At 43.3% G+C, this 20,345-nt stretch overlaps 1 protein-coding gene and 1 long non-coding RNA gene across 5 annotated transcripts in view; both read right to left on the bottom strand.

The window, feature by feature from the left end:
* Positions 1 to 685, bottom strand: part of LOC127911775 (uncharacterized) — a 1,587-nt gene extending 902 nt beyond the window's left edge. For both annotated transcript variants that reach the window (XR_008079329.1, XR_008079330.1), the window contains exon 1: positions 1 to 685. This exon is cut by the window's left edge and continues 233 nt beyond it. This is a non-coding gene — a long non-coding RNA (uncharacterized LOC127911775).
* Positions 1 to 20,345, bottom strand: part of LOC118377180 (tight junction protein ZO-2-like) — a 213,018-nt gene that overhangs the window by 165,046 nt on the left and 27,627 nt on the right. The gene's annotated exons all lie outside the window — the stretch shown is intronic.

Genomic DNA, 20,345 nt, shown 5'->3' with positions numbered 1-20,345 from the left:
TAGACTCTTTTATCCAAAGCAATTTCCAGAGAGTGTATATATTTTATATTATGTGCCCCCAAAGCGGGATACGAATCCACAACCCTGGCGTTGTTAGCGTCACACTTCAACGTTACCAACTGAGCCACACAGGATATGCACACTACATTGGAGCACACTCTACATTGGAGCACACTCTACATTGGAGCACATTCTACATTGGAGCACACTCTACATTGGAGCACATTCTACATTGGAGCACACTCTACATTGGAGCACACTCTACATTGGAGCACACTCTACATTGGAGCACATTCTACATTGGAGCACACTCTACATTGGAGCACATTCTACATTGGAGCACACTCTACATTGGAGCACACTCTACATTGGAGCACATTCTACATTGGAGCACACTCTACATTGGAGCACACTCTACATTGGAGCACACTCTACATTGGAGCACACTCTACATTGGAGCACATTCTACATTGGAGCACACTCTACATTGGAGCACACTCTACATTGGAGCACATTCTACATTGGAGCACACTCTACATTGGAGCACACTCTACATTGGAGCACATTCTACATTGGAGCACACTCTACATTGGAGCACATTCTACATTGGAGCACACTCTACATTGGAGCACATTCTACATTGGAGCACACTCTACATTGGAGCACACTCTACATTGGAGCACACTCTACATTGGAGCACACTCTACATTGGAGCACATTCTACATTGGAGCACATTCTACATTGGAGCACATTCTACATTGGCACACACATTCACACTACATTGGAGCACATTCTACATTGGAGCACATTCTACATTGGAGCACATTCTACATTGGAGCACATTCTACATTGGAGCACATTCTACATTGGAGCACATTCTACATTGGAGCACATTCTACATTGCATTCTGGATGGAATGTTACTGATCTAGAAGTTTTGGTGTCAGAATGACGCTTGTTGATATTCTGAATCTCAGATTTAGGTATCTATGACAGTAGTCAGATAGCACGTGTCAGTGAATGTTGGGGTAAGAATGATGGTAATTATATAACCTGAAATTAGGACACAGACTGTTTATGGTGTAAAACATCTGCTCTAATAACTTTCTGTTTCTTGACACTTTCCTCTCCAAATATTGTGTTCTGTATAATGACATAACACTTCTTCAGACAACACAGCCGAAAGGGGGAAGCCTTGTCTTGGGCTTTAACCTGCTCATCTGAGTCCTCTCTCTCTCTCTCTCTCTCTCTCTCTCTCTCTCTCTCACACACACAGAGAAACACACACACACGAATGACAAGATGATGATCTATCCTAACCTATCCCTTTTTCTTCCAAATTTTCTCTCTCTCTCTCTCTCTCTCTCTCTCTCTCTCTCTCTCTCTCTCTCTCTCTCTCTCTCTCTCTCTCTCTCTCTCTCTCTCTCTCTCTCTCTCTCTCTCTCTCTCTCTCTCTCTCTCTCTCTCTCTCTCTCTCTCTCTCTCACACACACACAGAGAAACACACACACATGAATGACAAGATGATGATCTATCTCTAACCTCTCCCCCTCTCATCCCTTTTTCTTCCAAATTCTCTCTCTCTCTCTCTCTCTCTCTCTCTCTCTCTCTCTCTCTCTCTCTCTCTCTCTCTCTCTCTCTCTCACACACACACACAGAAACACACACAGAGAAACACACACACAACAAATGACAAGGTGATGATCTACCCTCCCTCTCCTCCCTTCACCTCTCCGTCTCATCCCCTTTTCTTCCAAATTCTCTCTCTCTCTGCCTCTCTCTCTCTCTCTCTCTCTCACACACACACGAACGACAAGATGATGTAACCCTGTCAGACACATCTCCACAGAGACTAAAGCCAGAGACCAGAGGCTGTCTGTTGGTTTTCTTTGTTATGGGGAAGAGAGAGAGAAGAAAGGATTGGAGACATGTGAGAGGAAGAGAAGGAGAGATCGTGAAAACACGAAAGGAGAGGAGACACTAACTTCTTAGCACTAACTGAGTGAGGTGGGCAGGCAGACAGCATGTGTTGAAGAGAGATAGACAGGGAGAGCCATGGAGACAGCGTGTGTTGAAGAGGGAGAGACAGGGAGAGACATGGAGACAGCGTGTGTTGAAGAGGGAGAGACATGGAGAGACAGGGAGACAGTGTGTGTTGAAGAGGGAGAGACAGGGAGACAGTGTGTGTTGAAGAGGGAGAGACAGGGAGACAGTGTGTGTTGAAGAGGGAGAGACAGGGAGACAGTGTGTGTTGAAGAGGGAGAGACAGGGAGACAGTGTGTGTTGAAGAGGGAGAGACAGGGAGACAGTGTGTGTTGAAGAGGGAGAGACAGGGAGACAGTGTGTGTTGAAGAGGGAGAGACAGGGAGACAGTGTGTGTTGAAGAGGGAGAGACAGGGAGACAGTGTGTGTTGAAGAGGGAGAGACAGGGAGACAGTGTGTGTTGAAGAGGGAGAGACAGGGAGACAGTGTGTGTTGAAGAGGGAGAGACAGGGAGACAGTGTGTGTTGAAGAGGGAGAGACAGGGAGACAGTGTGTGTTGAAGAGGGAGAGACAGGGAGACAGTGTGTGTTGAAGAGGGAGAGACAGGGAGACAGTGTGTGTTGAAGAGGGAGAGACAGGGAGACAGTGTGTGTTGAAGAGGGAGAGACAGGGAGACAGTGTGTGTTGAAGAGGGAGAGACAGGGAGACAGTGTGTGTTGAAGAGGGAGAGACAGGGAGACAGTGTGTGTTGAAGAGGGAGAGACAGGGAGACAGTGTGTGTTGAAGAGGGAGAGACAGGGAGACAGTGTGTGTTGAAGAGGGAGAGACAGGGAGACAGACCTATGTGCAGGATATACATGGTAGATACCGTCCAACTAAATGCTAAATTGTTGGTTTCTTGTCAACAATGACAAAACAATAAGAAATAATACAATATAATAATACAAACGTAAAGTAAAAGGCTCAGTGGAATAGAATAAACATTTTAGCATAAGTATAATACAGGAAGGCACAATTTATATTTCAATATTTACATGTGTTCTGGGGATGGGTGGATTGGGGAGCAAGTGTTTAAATTGTGCAGTATTATCAATCATAACAAGAGTGTGGTAGCAGCAGTTGTGATGTGCGTGTAGCAAGAATGCGTGTGTGTGTGTGTGTGTGTATGTCAGACGTCATGCTCTGATACCGTCTCCCCGACAGTAAGGGAGAGAACAGCTCATGGCTGAGATGTGTGGGGTCCTTGATAAAGGCCTTCCTCAGGCACCGGTTCCACTAGGATGTGTGGGGTCCTTGGTAAAGGCCTTCCTCAGGCACCGGTTCCACTAGGATGTGTGGGGTCCTTGGTAAAGGCCTTCCTCAGGCACCGGTTCCACTAGGATGTGTGGGGTCCTTGATAAAGGCCTTACTCAGGCACCGGTTCCACTAGGATGTGTGGGGTCCTTGATAAAGGCCTTCCTCAGGCACCGGTTCCACTAGGATGTGTGGGGTCCTTGGTAAAGGCCTTCCTCAGGCACCGGTTCCACTAGGATGTGTGGGGTCCTTGGTAAAGGCCTTACTCAGGCACCGGTTCCACTAGGATGTGTGGGGTCCTTGATAAAGGCCTTCCTCAGGCACCGGTTCCACTAGGATGTGTGGGGTCCTTGGTAAAGGCCTTCCTCAGGCACCGGTTCCACTAGGATGTGTGGGGTCCTTGGTAAAGGCCTTCCTCAGGCACCGGTTCCACTAGGATGTGTGGGGTCCTTGATAAAGGCCTTCCTCAGGCACCGGTTCCACTAGGATGTGTGGGGTCCTTGGTCCCAGCATAACATCCTACGTTTGCCATACATCACCCACATATCATATACAGACCATAAAACTACCACATCATAAAACTATAATCTACCTAAATACAGACCATAAAACTACCACATACCACAAAACTACAATCTACCTAAATACAGACCATAAAACTATAATCTATCTAACTACAGACCATAAAACTACCACGTCATAAAACTACCACATACCATAAAAGTGTCATAAACATATCAACATAGCAAAAAATCCTCTGCCTTCCAACCACTAATGTCTCTAAGTCAGAGAGAAAAAAACTAGAAGAGAGAGAGACAGACACATGGACAGACAGACAGATGGAGACAGAGAGAGAGAGAGAGAGAGAGAGAGAGAGAGAGAGAGAGAGAGAGAGAGAGAGAGACAGAGAGACAGACAGAGAGACAGACAGACAGACAGACAGACAGACAGACAGACAGACAGACAGACAGACAGACAGACAGAGACATGGACAGAAAGACAGATGGAGACATGGATAGAAAGGCAGACAGACAAAATGGACAGAAAGACAGACAGACAAATGGATAGAAAGACAGACAGAGACATGGACAGAAAGACAGACTGAGAAATAAATAAAGTAAGAATGAATGATAAAGCGAGGTAGAGAATTGAGGAGGGCTTGTTTTGATATCTTCTCAGTGCAAAGTACAAACACATGTCTGGGATATCAACCCCCTGACAGCTAGCTCCTCTCCTCTGCTCCCTGAAGAGCTTCCTCTATTAACTCCAACAGCTAGCTAGCTCCTCTCCTCTGCTCCCTGAAGAGCTTCCTCCATTAACTCCAACAGCTAGCTAGCTCCTCTCCTCCCTGAAGAGCTTCCTCCATTAACTCCAACAGCTAGCTAGCTCCACTCCTCCCTGAAGAGCTTCCTCTATTAACTCCAACAGCTAGCTAGCTCCTCTCCTCTGCTCCCTGAAGAGCTTCCTCCATTAACTCCAACAGCTAGCTAGCTCCTCTCCTCTCCTCCATGAAGAGCTTCCTCCATTAACTCCAACAGCTAGCTAGCTCCTCTCCTCTGCTCCCTGAAGAGCTTCCTCTATTAACTCCAACAGCTAGCAGCTCTCCTCTGCTCCCTGAAGAGCTTCCTCTATTAACTCCAACATCTAGCTAGCTCCTCTCCTCCCTGAAGAGCTTACTCCATTAACTCCAACAGCTAGCTAGCTCCTCTCCTCTCCTCCATGAAGAGCTTCCTCCATTAACTCCAACAGCTAGCTAGCTCCTCTCCTCCCTGAAGAGCTTCCTCCATTAACTCCAACAGCTAGCTAGCTCCTCTCCTCTCCTCCATGAAGAGCATCCTCCATTAACTCCAACAGCTAGCTAGCTCCTCTCCTCCCTGAAGAGCTTACTCCATTAACTCCAACAGCTAGCTAGCTCCTCTCCTCTCCTCCATGAAGAGCTTCCTCCATTAACTCTAACAGCTAGCTAGCTCCTCTCCTCCATGAAGAGCTTCCTCCATTAACTCCAACAGCTAGCTAGCTCCACTCCTCCATGAAGAGCTTCCTCCATTAACTCCAACAGCTAGCTAGCTCCTCTCCTCCATGAAGAGCTTCCTCCATTAACTCCAACAGCTAGCTAGCTCCTCTCCTCCATGAAGAGCTTCCTCCATTAACTCCAACAGCTAGCTCGCTCCTCTCCTCCATGAAGAGCATCCTCCATTAACTCCAACAGCTAACTAGCTCCTCTCCTCCATGAAGAGCTTCCTCCATTAACTCCAACAGCTAGCTCGCTCCTCTCCTCCATGAAGAGCATCCTCCATTAACTCCAACAGCTAACTAGCTCCTCTCCTCCATGAAGAGCTTCCTCCATTAACTCCAACAGCTAGCTAGCTCCTCTCCTCCATGAAGAGCTTCCTCCATTAACTCCAACAGCTAGCTAGCTCCTCTCCTCTCCTCCATGAAGAGCTTCCTCCATTAACTCCAACAGCTAGCTAGCTCCTCTCCTCTCCTCCATGAAGAGCTTCCTCCATTAACTCCAACAGCTAGCTAGCTCCTCTCCTCTCCTCCATGAAGAGCTTCCTCCATTAACTCCAACAGCTAGCTAGCTCCTCTCCTCCATGAAGAGCATCCTCCATTAACTCCAACAGCTCCTCTCCTCCCTGAAGAGCTTCCTCCATTAACTCCAACAGCTCCTCTCCTCCCTGAAGAGCTTCCTCCATTAACTCCAACCGCAAAACCACACTTTTTAGTGTCGTTCTCATTAAACTGTCTAGTGTCTGTCTCATTAAGGTCCCATTCATTTTTACATCCTCATCAGATGCTAAGCAATGCAAAACAAAACGGCTAAAAGTTACAACAGCGTTAGCTTAATGTTGTTTCAGCATTATGTTAACGTTTGGTTAGAATTGTGTTAGCGATTGACAATGAGGTTGGTCTCTCCACAGTGTGAAATAGGCACTTTGTGACAACTACGGATGTAAAAAGGTCTTTGTAAAATAAATTAGATTGATTGATTTTTAGATCAGTTAGCACTTAGCATTGGGCTATGTTGACTTCAGGTTGGTGTTAAGTTAGTGTTAGCATAGCATTAGCTTAACATTGTGTTATCGTTTGGCACCAGCTCTGCTGTTAAGATCAATCCAGATCTATTGAGTGTGGCACTTGTCTATTCCTTCTGGGGAACTGAACTATCTGTCTCCCCCAAATGGGATCGTCTGGTCCCTGCAGTACTCTGCACGCTTGATATTAATAGCTGCACAGTGAAGAGCATCACTCTAACAGTAAATAAAGCATCTTGGGGTGCAGTTTGTGCATGTTTTTGTTTGTTAATACAGGCAGGCCTCACCTGTGTCTCACCCTCTATCCATCCAACATGTTCTTGCCTGAGTCTGTGTGTGCCTGATTTTATTGAAGCATGAAGGTGTGTGTGTGTGTGTGTGTGTGTGTGTGTGTGTGTGTGTGTGTGTGTGTGTGTGTGTGTGTATGTCCAGTGTCCCGTGCTATAGGCAGTAGTGAGTAAACAGTCAGTGAGTAGTCTGACCCGGCAGTAGATCGATACATTCCAAATAGCCCAATAAATACTAGACCATTCATATAGGGAAGTGCTCCCATAACCCCGACAAGACAGAATGATTATAAAACCATATGTGCCTCTCCACTAACTCCTCCCTCTCTCTCTCTATTCCTCCCTCACTCCCTCAGCTAGCAGGAGCCCTCTTCTGCATTCAGACCATGTCCTACAAACCACCTCAGCCCCAAAGCCTGACAGGAACACACGTATTCACCTGGCTCCACCTCTGACATGCCCTCCACAGCTGCTACGCTCTATTAGGGAGTAATCTACCAAGAACTGTGACATGGAATAGATCGTTTCCATGAAGCTGTGAATTATCTACTCACACCTCTGTGAATTAAAATAGGGAGGCAATTATGTTTGATGGACTGTATTTTGAGTTGAGCTATAACATCAAGCTATGGTAATGGTATATAAGCGTGTTACAATAATAGACTTACAGAAACTATTCACACCCCTTGACTTTTTCCACATTTTGTTGTGTTACAGTCTGAATTTATAATGGTTTAAATTTAGATGTTATTGGTCACTGGCCTACACACAATGCCCCATCGTGACATCACAATGCCCCATCGTGACATCACAATACCCCATTGTGACATCACAATACCCCATAATGTCAAAGTGGGATAAAAAAAAAAGAAGACAAACAAATTAATAAAAAATGAAAAGCTGAAATGTATTGAGTCAATAAGTATTCAACCTCTTTGTTATGACAAGCCTAAATAAGTTCAGGAGTAAAAATGTGCTTAACAAGACACTTAATAAGTAGAATGGACTCTTGTTTAACATGATTTTTAAATGACTATCTCATCTCTGTACACCACACACATCCCTCAGTCGAGCAGTACATTTCAAACACAGACTCAACCACAAATACCAATACTAAATTTAAAATCTCTCGCAAAAAAAGGGCACCTATTGGTAGATGGGGGGGCAGACATTGAATATCCCTTTGAGCATGGTGAAGTTATTAATTACACTTTGGATGGTATCAATACACCCAGTCACTACAAAGATACAGGTGTCCTTCCTAACTCAGTTGTAGGAGAGGAAGGGAACCGCTCAGGGATTTCACCATGAGGCCAATGGTGTCCTGTTTGCAACAAGGCACTAAAGTAATACTGTAGAAAATGTGGCAAGCAATTAACTTTTCGTCCTGAATACAAAGTGTTATGTTTGGGCCAAATTCACAGTACCACTCTCCATATTTTCAAGCATAGTGGAGGCTGCATCATATTATGGGAAATGTTCCCTCTAAACGTGCACGGTCGCACACTTCCTAAGGGGACTGCCACGCGGAACAAATGCCATGCTGCACAGAGATACAAGAGATTGTGTTGATCGTTGACAAAAAAAAAGAGAATTCCACTTTGTAACGCAACAAAATGAGGGAAAAGTCAAGGGGTGTGAATGCTTTCTGAAGGCGCTGTAAAGGGACTTATCTGTAGATAAAGGATGATGAAGGAGTAATTGGGGAGATGCGTAAAATATATGGTATAGCAACTTTAGAGAAAACAAGCTATCATCTATAATTGTTTTACAATAACATAACTTTAGAGAACAAGCTATGATATATAATCTATTTACAATAACATAACTTTAGAGAACAAGCTATCATCTATAATCTATTTACAATAACATAACTTTAGAGAACAAGCTATCATCTATAATCTATTTACAATAACATAACTTTAGAGAAAACAAGTATAAGCTTTCTACAATTTTCTTTTGCAATATTTTATATATATATATATATTTTACAATGAACAAAAACATACCTAGACAAAAACAACAGACATTTAGATACATTTCCACAAACATGAATGACATCTACACTTTTACAATAACATAATTTTAGAAAACAAGCTGATTCTAAATGTTTTACAATAACATAACTTTAGAAAACAAGCTGTCATCTACAATCTTTTTACAATAACATATCTTTAGAGAAAACATGTATAAGTTTCAATTTTCTTTTGCAATATTTTATATATATGGTATTTTACAATGAACAAAAACATACCTAGACAAAAACAACAGACATTTAGATACATTTCCACAAACATAAATGACATCAGGACTGGCCACCCCACATGTTTCCTCTCTACCCAGGTTTTGATTCTAATGTTTGGAAGACATTACTATACTATCAGTCATTACTATTCCTTGTTTTGCCATTACAGTTCAGATCCAATGGTGGTTATTGGCGAGAGGGAAGATGGGTTCTATCCCAGGGATCGGGATGAGGGGGCTGGAAGGGCATCAGACTGGGAGGACATCAGACTGGGAGGGCATCAGACTGGGAGGGCATCAGACTGGGAGGACATCAGACTGGGAGGACATCAGACTGGGAGGGCATCAGACTGGGAGGACATCAGACTGGGAGGACATCAGACTGGGAGGACATCAGACTGGGAGGACATCAGACTGGGAGGGCATCAGACTGGGAGGGCATCAGACTGGGAGGGCATCAGACTGGGAGGGCATCAGACACATCAGACTGGGAGGGCATCAGACTGGGAGGGCATCAGACTGGGAGGACATCAGACTGGGAGGACATCAGACTGGGAGGACATCAGGCTGGGAGGACATCAGACTGGGAGGACACCAGACTGGGAGGACATCAGACTGGGAGGACATCAGACTGGGAGGGCATCAGGCTGGGAGGGCATCAGACTGGGAGGGCATCAGACACATCAGACTGGGAGGGCATCAGACTGGGAGGGCATCAGACTGGGAGGGCATCAGGCTGGGAAGACATCAGACTGGGAGGACATCAGACTGGGAGGACATCAGACTGGGAGGGCATCAGACTGGGAGGACATCAGACTGGGAGGGCATCAGACTGGGAGGACATCAGACTGGGAGGACATCAGACTGGGAGGACATCAGACTGGGAGGGCATCAGACTGGGAGGGCATCAGACTGGGAGGACATCAGACTGGGAGGACATCAGACTGGGAGGGCATCAGACTGGGAGGGCATCAGACTGGGAGGACATCAGACTGGGAGGGCATCAGACTGGGAGGGCATCAGACTGGGAGGGCATCAGACACATCAGACTGGGAGGGCATCAGACTGGGAGGGCATCAGACACATCAGACTGGGAGGGCATCAGACTGGGAGGGCATCAGACACATCAGACTGGGAGGGCATCAGACTGGGAGGGCATCAGACTGGGAGGACATCAGGCTGGGAGGGCATCAGACTGGGAGGGCATCAGACACATCAGACTGGGAGGGCATCAGACTGGGAGGGCATCAGACTGGGAGGACATCAGGCTGGGAGGGCATCAGACTGGGAGGGCATCAGACTGGGAGGACATCAGACTGGGAGGGCATCAGACTGGGAGGGCATCAGACTGGGAGGGCATCAGACACATCAGACTGGGAGGGCATCAGGCTGGGAGGGCATCAGACACATCAGACTGGGAGGGCATCAGGCTGGGAGGGCATCAGACTGGGAGGGCATCAGACTGGGAGGGCATCAGGCTCATCAGACTGGGAGGGCATCAGACTGGGAGGGCATCAGGCTGGGAGGACATCAGACTGGGAGGGCATCAGGCTGGGAGGACATCAGACTGGGAGGGCATCAGACACATCAGACTGGGAGGGCTTAAGACACATCAGACTGGGAGGACATCAGGCTGGGAGGACATCAGACTGGGAGGACATCAGACTGGGAGGACATCAGACTGGGAGGACATCAGACTGGGAGGACATCAGACACTTCCCTGAAACATGTGGTACGTCCACTCATCTCACTTCGGCCTTTCGTTTGACCCACTCTGAGCCAAGTTAGAGCCCACCAGCCACTATACTTTCAGCCCACCAGCCACTATACTTTCAGCCCACCAGCCACTATACTTTCAGCCCACCAGCCACTATACTTTCAGCCCACCAGCCACTATACTTTCAATGACAGACTGCCACTATACTTTCAAGCCCAGGAGCCACTAAATGTATTTAGCCCAATGACACTATACTTTAAACTGACCACAGTATTTAGGGGAGGGCAACATAAATGTATTTACAATGACAGACTGTAATCGATATTAGGGGAGGAGCAGGAGCATAAATGTATTTACAATGACAGACTGTAATCAATATTAGGGGAGGAGCAGGAGCATAAATGTATTTACAATGACAGACTGTAATCGATATTAGGAGAGGAGCAGGAACATAAAAGTCCTAAAAAGGCACAGCACCTCAAAGTACAAAGACGTACATGCTTTATGTTACATGTGTTCTCTGTTAAATGCCTACATGTTCACACGTTTTATACAGTTGAAGTCGGAAGTTAACATACACCTTAGCCAAATACATTTAAACTCAGTTTTTCACAATTCCTGAAATGTAATCCTAGTAAAAAGTCCCTGTCTTTAGGTCAGTTAGGATCACCACTTTATTTTAAGAATGTGAAATGTCAGAATAATAGTAGAGAATGATTTATTTCAGCTTTAATTTATTTCATTACATTCCCAGTGGGTCAGAAATGTACATACACTCAATTAGTATTTGGTAGCATTGCCTTTAAATTGTTTAACTTGGGTCAAACTTTTTGGGTAGCCTTCCACAAACTTCTCACAATAAGTTGGGTGAATTTTGGCCCATTCCTCCCTACAGAGCTGGTGTAACTGAGTCAGGTTTGTAGGCCTCCTTGTTCGCACACTCTTTTTCAGTTCTGCCCACAAATGTTATATGGGACTGAGGTCAGGGCTTTGTGATGGACACTCCAATACCTTGATTTTGTTGTCCTTAAGCCATTTTTCAACAACTTTGGAAGTATGCTTGGGGTCACTGTCTATTTGGAATACCCATTTGTGACCAAGCTTAAACTTCCTGACTGATGTCTTGAGATGTTGCTTCAATAATCCACATAATTGTTCTTCCTCATGAGGCCATCTATTTTGTGAAATGCACCAGTCCCTCCTGCAGCAAAGCACCCCCACAACATGATGCTGCCACACGGCATCACGGTTGGGATGGTGTTCTTCGGCTTGCAAGCCTCCTCCTTTTCCTCCAAACATAACGATGGTCATTATGGCCAAACAGTTCTATTTTTGTTTCATCAGACCAGAGGATAGTTCTCCAAAAGGTATGTTCGTTGTCCCCATGTGCAGTTGCAAACCGTTTTGGAGCAGTGGCTTCTTCCTTGATGAGCGGCCATTCAGGTTATGTCGATATTTGACTCGTTTACTGTGGATATAGATACTTTTGTATCTGTTTCCTCCAGCATCTTCACAAGGTCCTTTGCTGTTGTTCTGGGATTGACTTGCACTTTTTGCACCAAAGTACATTCATCTCTAGGAGACAGAACGCGTCTCCTTCCTGAGCGGTATGACGGCTGCGTGGTCCCATGGTGTTTATACTTGCATACTATTGTTTGTACAGATGAACATGGTACCTTTAGGCGTTTGGAAATTGCTCCCAAGGACGAACCAGACTTGTGGAGGTCTACAATTGTATTTCTGAGGTCTGGCTGATTTATTTTGCTTTTCCCATGATGTCAAGCAAAGAGGCACTGAGTTTGAAGGTTGGCCTTGAAATACATCCACAGGTACACCTCCAATTGACTCAAATTATGTCAATTAGCCTATCAGAAGCTTCTAAAGCCATGACATAACTTTCTGGAATTTTCCAAGCTGTTTAAAGGCACAGTCAACTTGGTGTATGTAAACATATGACCCACTGGAAATGTGATACAGTGAATTATAAGTGAAATATTCTGTCTGTAAACAATTGTTGCACAAAGTAGATATCCTAAACAACTTTTTTTAACTAGTTTGTTAACAAGACATTTGGGGAGTGGTTGAAAAACTAGTTTTAATGACTCCAACCTAAGTGTATGTAAACTTCCGACTTCAACTGTATGTAATGTATAGAATAACTATGCATTCACACTATGACTCGTCCATATCCATCAGATAGCCACCACCCTCATGTGGCATGTCTGTTAAAATGTCTTATGAGGTTATTCAATGACAGACGGAACAGACAAGGTTAAGTGTGATTCTAGTAAAGGCCAACAAAATCCAACTTATTACATGGAATGTACACAAAGAAAAGAAAAAGCACAAGGTTCTGGAACATTTAAAAGAGATTGTCAGCAGATGTGGTTTTCCAACAAGGGCTACACTTCAAGAAAGGAGAAATGTAACATTTAAAGAGTTAAAGAGGAGTTGGGTGGGAGAGGCCTATGTTGCCACCTAGTGGTCCTGTAGCTCAGTTGGTAGAGCATGGCGCTTGTAACGCCAGGGTAGTGGGTTCGATCCCCGGGACCACCCATACGTAGAATGTATGCACACATGACTGTAAGTCGCTTTGGATAAAAGCGTCTGCTAAATGGCATATATTATTATTATTATTACTGTAGTAACAGCAGAAGTGTTGGCATCCTGATAAATAAGAACGCACCCTTTTCCCTTATGTCCCAGCACACGGACCAAGAAAGACATTTTCAAATGTTGAATTGTATCCTACATGGGGAAAAACACACATTAGTTTCATTGTATATCCCCCAGGGGCAAACCAAGACAGGAACTATTATTTTAGCAGGTGACCTAAATCAAGCATTCAGCAAGTTAGACAGACATAGCAATAAAAAAAAGGGAAATTCAAGGAGCCTCAAAAGAAGCTGAAGAATTTGTTCTCTACAAATATTTTTACAGGACACCTGAAGATCATTATCCCCAACTACAAAAGATTACTCTTTCATTCTCGAAGTAAGAAAAGCTATTCAAGAATTGACTAAATTTTTTCTCTCTCCAAAAATGACCTCAACAATATAGTGGGTTCTAAAATCCATGATATAGTGATATCAGATCATTCTCCTGTATCATGCTTAATTATACCAGCAGAAAATACACTCAGTGAAAGAATATGGAGAATGAACAGAGACCCAAAATGTATTAAATACATAAATGAAAAAATAAAGACCTTTACCATTACAGATGTAGATATAAAGGACAGAGAAAGGCAAACCCCCGACATAATTTGGGATGCCTTTAAGGTGTACATTAGGGGAATGATAACCTCTTACTCTGCGAAAGTTCAAATCTGAGTTAGAAAAAAAACATTTCATAAAAATACAATCTTGTCTTTAAAACAAAATCTCATAAAATATCTTTACAAGGAAAAAAACCTAGTAAACACCTCACAGTCCTCACAAAACAAATACACACCAAACCAGTTGTAGTTTTAAAAAGATACAAATGCTTAATTAGAGACAACAAAATGATTAAAAACTATTTTAAAAGCTTATATGAAAACATATATAAATCAGAATGAAATAACAGTTGGACTGATCCTAGAGCCTTCTTCAACTCAGTAACCCTGAAACAACGATCAGCAGATTAAAAAGAATAACAAAAATAATAGAAATCATCCAAAAAGAAAGATTAGACACTGTTATTTGATATTCTGGGACAAAGTAGATCCACTATTGACTCAAACCACAACACGCGTCACTCAATTCAGTGCTTCTCTGCATTCCATGTATCAGACAGTTATTTCAGTTATATTAAAACCAGGAAAATCTGGAAAGTTCCTGCTGATTACAGACCCATAAATGTAATAAATTGTGACAATAATATAATTTTTTAAAAACTCATAAGCAACAGAATGGTTCAATTCTTCCCAGACTTGATTCGTATTAATCAAACAGGGTTGATTAAAAATAGACCCTTACAACGGACACATACAAAAGAAAATGACACGGATTCTACAAGAACCAACATCTCTATAAGTATATGGAACATATCATATGAAACAACTTGGCTTTTCAGAATTCAACGATAAATTGGCCCACATGGAAACCTAAAGGCATAGAAACTGTAAATTACCTGGTGATAGAACCTTTATTTAACTAGGCAAGTCAGTTAAGAACAAATTCTTATTTTCAATGACGGCCTAGGAACAGTGGGTTAACTGCCTGTTCAGGGGCAGAACGACAGATTTGTACCTTGTCAGCTCGGGGGTTTGAACTTGCAGTATTATTTTCAAAAAAGCTATTTTGGATTGACCAATGTAGACATTTTCTAATATATGCAACTTAAAAAGTTATATATATATGTCAAAATTTTGCCCTGAAAGCTTTTGGAAATCAGAGCAATGTTGAGAGAATCCTATTTGAGTTAGAAAATATACTCATATGATAGGTAAGATATACAAGACCTTGTAGAGAGCCTATCCAACTGACAACCCAAAAATAAATCAAACTAAAACTATTGGAACCTAAGATTTAAAAAAATATATATATTGGTACAAGGTGGAGGAATGTTGGAACATAAAAAACACAATTCACAAATTCTACAGCACCATGGCAGCACCATGGCAGCACCATGGCAGCACCATGGCAGCACCATGGCAGCGACATGTCTTAAGTGTAAAACTAACAATGACTTAAATAATTCATGCCTTCTGGGAGTGCTAAGTCCAAAAGTTGGCTGTCAGAAGTTTTACAATGTAAGTTTACTTTTAATCCGTCTATCTGCATATTTCAAAGACATGACGTGTGGGGGTGCGGTGAGACACCCAATGGACTGGACAATATTATTTTTGTCACTTATATTGAAGAAGATATTACTTAAATACTGGACGTAAAATGATACTTCAACGTTAAGAGAATGGAAGAATCAAATGCTTTATTATTTAAATATATATATATTTTTAAATCTGTGTACATGACAAGATAACACAATTTTACGTCATATGGGGCAGCTTCTAAAATATAATAACGTCACAGATAACAAGCTATCATATATTAGCTTTTTAAAATATCATAACTTTGTTAAGCAGATAGAGTTGTCTAAATGTTTTATGTTACATTGGCCTGTTAGTAGTGATGTATCAGTCAGGTTTTACCTCAGTAAGGTCAGAGAGAGATAAAGCAAGAGATGGAGAGAGAGAGACAGACAGACAGACAGAGACAGAGAGAGAGACGGAGAGAGAGACAGACAGAGAGAGAGACGGAGAGAGAGAGACAGACAGACAGAGAGACAGAGAGACAGAGAGAGAGACGGAGAGAAAGACAGGCGAGAGAGATAGAGAGACAGGAAAAAAAGATGGAGAGAGACGGAGGGAGAGAGAGACAGGAGAGAGACCCAAAATTAAGAAAATCCATGACTATGTACTGAGCATAGCCTCTCGAGAGGAGACATGATATGTGCCAACTGCCCACAAAATGAGGTGGAAACTGAGCTACACTTCCTAACCTCCTGCCAAATGTATGACCACATTAGAGAGACATGTTTCCCTCAGATTACACAGACCCACAAAGAATTAGAAAACAAATCAAACACTGATAATCTCCCATATCTGTTAGGTGAAATACCACAGTGTGTCATCACAGCAGCAAGATGTGTTTCCCGTTGCCATGACAAAAGGGCAACCAGTGGAACACAAACAACATTGTAAATACAACCTGTATATTTATCTTCCCTACTATTCATACTACTATTTGCACATGGCTAAAACACTGTACATAGCTGATAATATAACACTTGACATGTCTTTATATTTTTTAAACTTTTTGAGTGCAATATTTACTGTTCAATTCTAATAGTTGTTTTGTTCATGTCGTGTCTTCTCACTTTAGTTTATTTCACTTGCTTTGGTAATGTAAACACTTTTCCCATGCTAATGAAACCCCTTTGACTTGAGAGACATGAGAGAGAGAGAGAGAGAGAGAGAGAGAGAGAGAGAGAGAGAGAGAGAGAGAGAGAGAGCAGAGAGAGAGAGAGAGAGAGAGAGAGAGAGAGAGAGAGAGAGACATGAGAGAGAGAGAGAGAGAGAGAGAGAGAGAGACAGTGAGAGATGCTGAAGCCTTAAACAAATCATCAGCAGCCTGCTCTGCCCTGCACTCCCTGCCGACGCCCAACACTGAATCTAACACTGCTCCAGTCCCCCGACATATCCATCAATCTCACACACCACACACACACACCACACACACCGCGCACCACACACACACACACCACACACACACCACGCACCACACACACAACAAACTTTTTGAGCAAAATATCAAGGAGCATGGTGTCAGAACCACTGAAATATGAACTTCCAGGCTCTCAGTAGTAAAGGCCACATCCTCTCCCTCCAGATCCCCTGTGTCCCCACAGCTTTAAAAAGCTGCCATCACATTATGTTCACTTCACTCTTATGCTGCCACACAAAGTACAGCTTTCACATGTTCCTCTGTTACACACCTTAACTTACAGACACAAACCCAGCCCATACCGTTTTAGAAAACATCCCTCAACACACACCTTTACGGAAACACAAACACAGACCAAATTTCACCTGTACAACATCAGCAACCCAGGCCTGTACAACGACCAAAATCAACTCTCTCACACACACACACACAAACTAAGAAAGAGAGCAGAGTCTACGCAGTACACAGTAAAATCATGCATGTTCCTTCCACAGAGAGGCTGGCAAACAGACAGCAGATAGACATCAGATAACAGTACAGCCTTTCTTTCCTCAGTGGACATGCAGTCCTGCTACAGACAGAGCAAAGGCAGAGAGAAAGAATCAGAGTCAGAAACAGAGCCAGAGAGAAAGAGAAGGAATCTACCTTGTCCTCACCCAGCAGAGACAGAGAGAGAGAGAGAGAGAGAGAGAGAGAGAGAGAGAGAGAGAGAGAGAGAGAGAGAGAGAGAGAGAGAGAGAGAGAGAGAGAGAGAGAGAGAGAGAGAGAGAGAGTGAGAGAGAGACAGACAGTGAGAGAGAGAGACAGACAGTGAGAGAGAGAGAGAGAGAGAGAGAGAGAGAGAGAGAGAGAGAGAGAGAGAGAGAGAGAGAGAGAGAGAGAGAGAGAGAGAGAGAGACAGAGTCTACCTTGCTCCAGACAGAGCAGAGCCAGAGAGATAGCAAAAAGTCAGGTCTACCTTGCCGTCCGCCCAGCAGAGGCAGATGTTACCGGAGGTGCTGAGTATATCCGAAATTATGGAGGTGATTCCCAGACGCATGGTGACACTGTCTGACACAGGAACAACACACCGCACAGCACAGAGGAGGAGAGGGTGATGGAGATGGAGAGAGAGAAATATAGAGGCAGGAAGAGTAAGAGAGAGAAAGAAAGAGAAAGGCGAGGTGTAGGCTCTCACAGAGAGTTGTTCACAGAGCGGAGTGCCAAGCAGTCTGAGAGAGATGGAGAGAGAGAGAGAGATGGAGAGAGAGAGAGAGCGGGAGGAGAGAGAGAAAGGAGGAGGAGAGCGAAGGAGATAGGAGGAGAGGCTGCTTGTGCATCTGCGACTGCTGCAGGACCTCTCACACCTCTGGCATGCTTTGACAAAGACAACAGGTGCATTCCAAGAAGGAACAGCGAGCCCCCCCAGCGCATGCACACACACACACACACACACACACACACACACACACACACACACACACACACACACACACACACACACACACACACACACACACACACACACACACACACTTCATGAGAGAATAAGCGTGCAGGGTAGAGTGTCTGTTGAAATAGAAAGCCTTAAAACCCCATCATTGTGTAGTGAAACCATGAACATCAGTGTACCTGAGCTGAGATCTGGAGGGTGTTTGAATGTAAATCAATGGAAGTGTTCTGATACTCTGAATGGATTTCCAAACAGAACGGAAGGACTCTGAAACACCCTTAAATGGTTCTTCAGTCTGAATCATTGTGTGTTGCGGAAGCATTTGTTGGTGTTTCAGTGCATGTACAAGGCAGCATCGAAACAACAATAATAATGTTTTGTCAGACTGTCTCTCATATCATCAAAATTATTTCATTTACCAATGGGTTATAGCATAAATATTAGTTGATTATAAATATTGATTTAACATTTTAAAGAAGACACTGGGAATTTAATACATTTGCTAGGGTCGACTTTGGCACTAATTATATACTACAGTTGCCAGGCAACTTTGTGAGACTATAAATAATGTTAAAATCAAAATGTTTAGGGCTATAGTAGAGGTAACTTGTATAAAGGGGACCTTCATCACCAGTATTCATGTGAGATGTGGATGTGAACCCAAGTCTCCTGCTTGTCAAAACACTGCCTTAGTCCACTCAGCCAGTCTTCAAGACTTAACTGTTGTGCTGAACCACTCTTGTTACACTGAGCGCATGGGGCCCGATTCAGACTTGAGATAAGTAGACTCCGTAAAAATGTTGCTACAGTCAAAAAAAAGGTCACATTAAATCAACTTGAAAAAGCCTGGGGAGAGTTTTGTTTTGTGAAATTCCACCTTTATTTTATTCCTTTATTCCACCTTTATTTTTTCATACAAAAGTTCTAGATTAAAGTAAAAATGTGAACTTCAATCATTGTGCTCCTGTACTGTTCCGAATTCAACCAGTCGGAGGCATTTAGTGGCTGGTGTGCCCTCTAGCAAACTCTATGGTCAAGTATAACTGCAATTTTGATTCATTGATCAGTTTTCTTGATTCTACAAGTAGTTAATTCACACATCATTGTTTGCACCATTCCCTGCACTTATGCAAATGAGAGCCTGCGTTTGTCGTTTGTCTACTAGCTTAATGAGTTTTAGCTACTTTTTGGATGTACACCCAACATGATATATGCTATAATAATAATCTATATAGCCACTGTATGCTACACTATATAGCTACTGTATGCTACACTATATAGCCACTGTATGCTACACTATATAGCCACTGTATGCTACACTATATAGCCACTGTAAGCTACACTATATAGCCACTGTATGCTACACTATATAGCCACTGTATGCTACACTATATAGCCACTGTATGCTACAATATATAGCCACTGTATGCTACACTATATAGCCACTGTATGCTACACTATATAGCCACTGTATGCTACACTATATAGCCACTGTATGCTACACTATATAGCCACTGTATGCTACACTATATAGCCACTGTATGCTACACTATATAGCCACTGTATGCTACACTATATAGCCACTGTATGCTACACTATATAGCCACTGTATGCTACACTATATAGCCACTGTATGCTACACTATATAGCCACTGTATGCTACACTATATAGCCACTGTATGCTACACTATATAGCCACTGTATGCTACACTATATAGCCACTGTATGCTACACTATATAGCCACTGTATGCTACACTATATAGCCACTGTATGCTACACTATATAGCCACTGTATGCTACACTATATAGCCACTGTATGCTACACTATATAGCCACTGCCATTTTAGTCTGCTCCAGCTTTAGCATACCACAACACATGTTATTGCATCCAACTTTTGACATTCATATTGTTATCTTGTTGCTATATTTGCATAGCTTAATCACATATATGCATTTAGCATATTGGTATTGGGGAGGCAGGGTAGTCTAGTGGTTAGAGCATTGGACTAGTAACCGGAAGGTTGCAAGTTCAAACCCCTGAGCTGACAAGGTACAAATCTGTTGTTCTGCCCCTGAACAGGCAGTTAACACACTGTTCCTAGGCCGTCATTGAAAATAAGAATTTGTACTTAACTTACATGCCT

The sequence above is a fragment of the Oncorhynchus keta genome, chromosome 25 (genome assembly GCF_023373465.1).
Source record: "Oncorhynchus keta strain PuntledgeMale-10-30-2019 chromosome 25, Oket_V2, whole genome shotgun sequence".
In the NCBI taxonomy this organism is placed as follows: Eukaryota; Metazoa; Chordata; class Actinopteri; order Salmoniformes; family Salmonidae; genus Oncorhynchus; species Oncorhynchus keta.
This window is presented reverse-complemented; position numbering and strand designations above follow the sequence as displayed.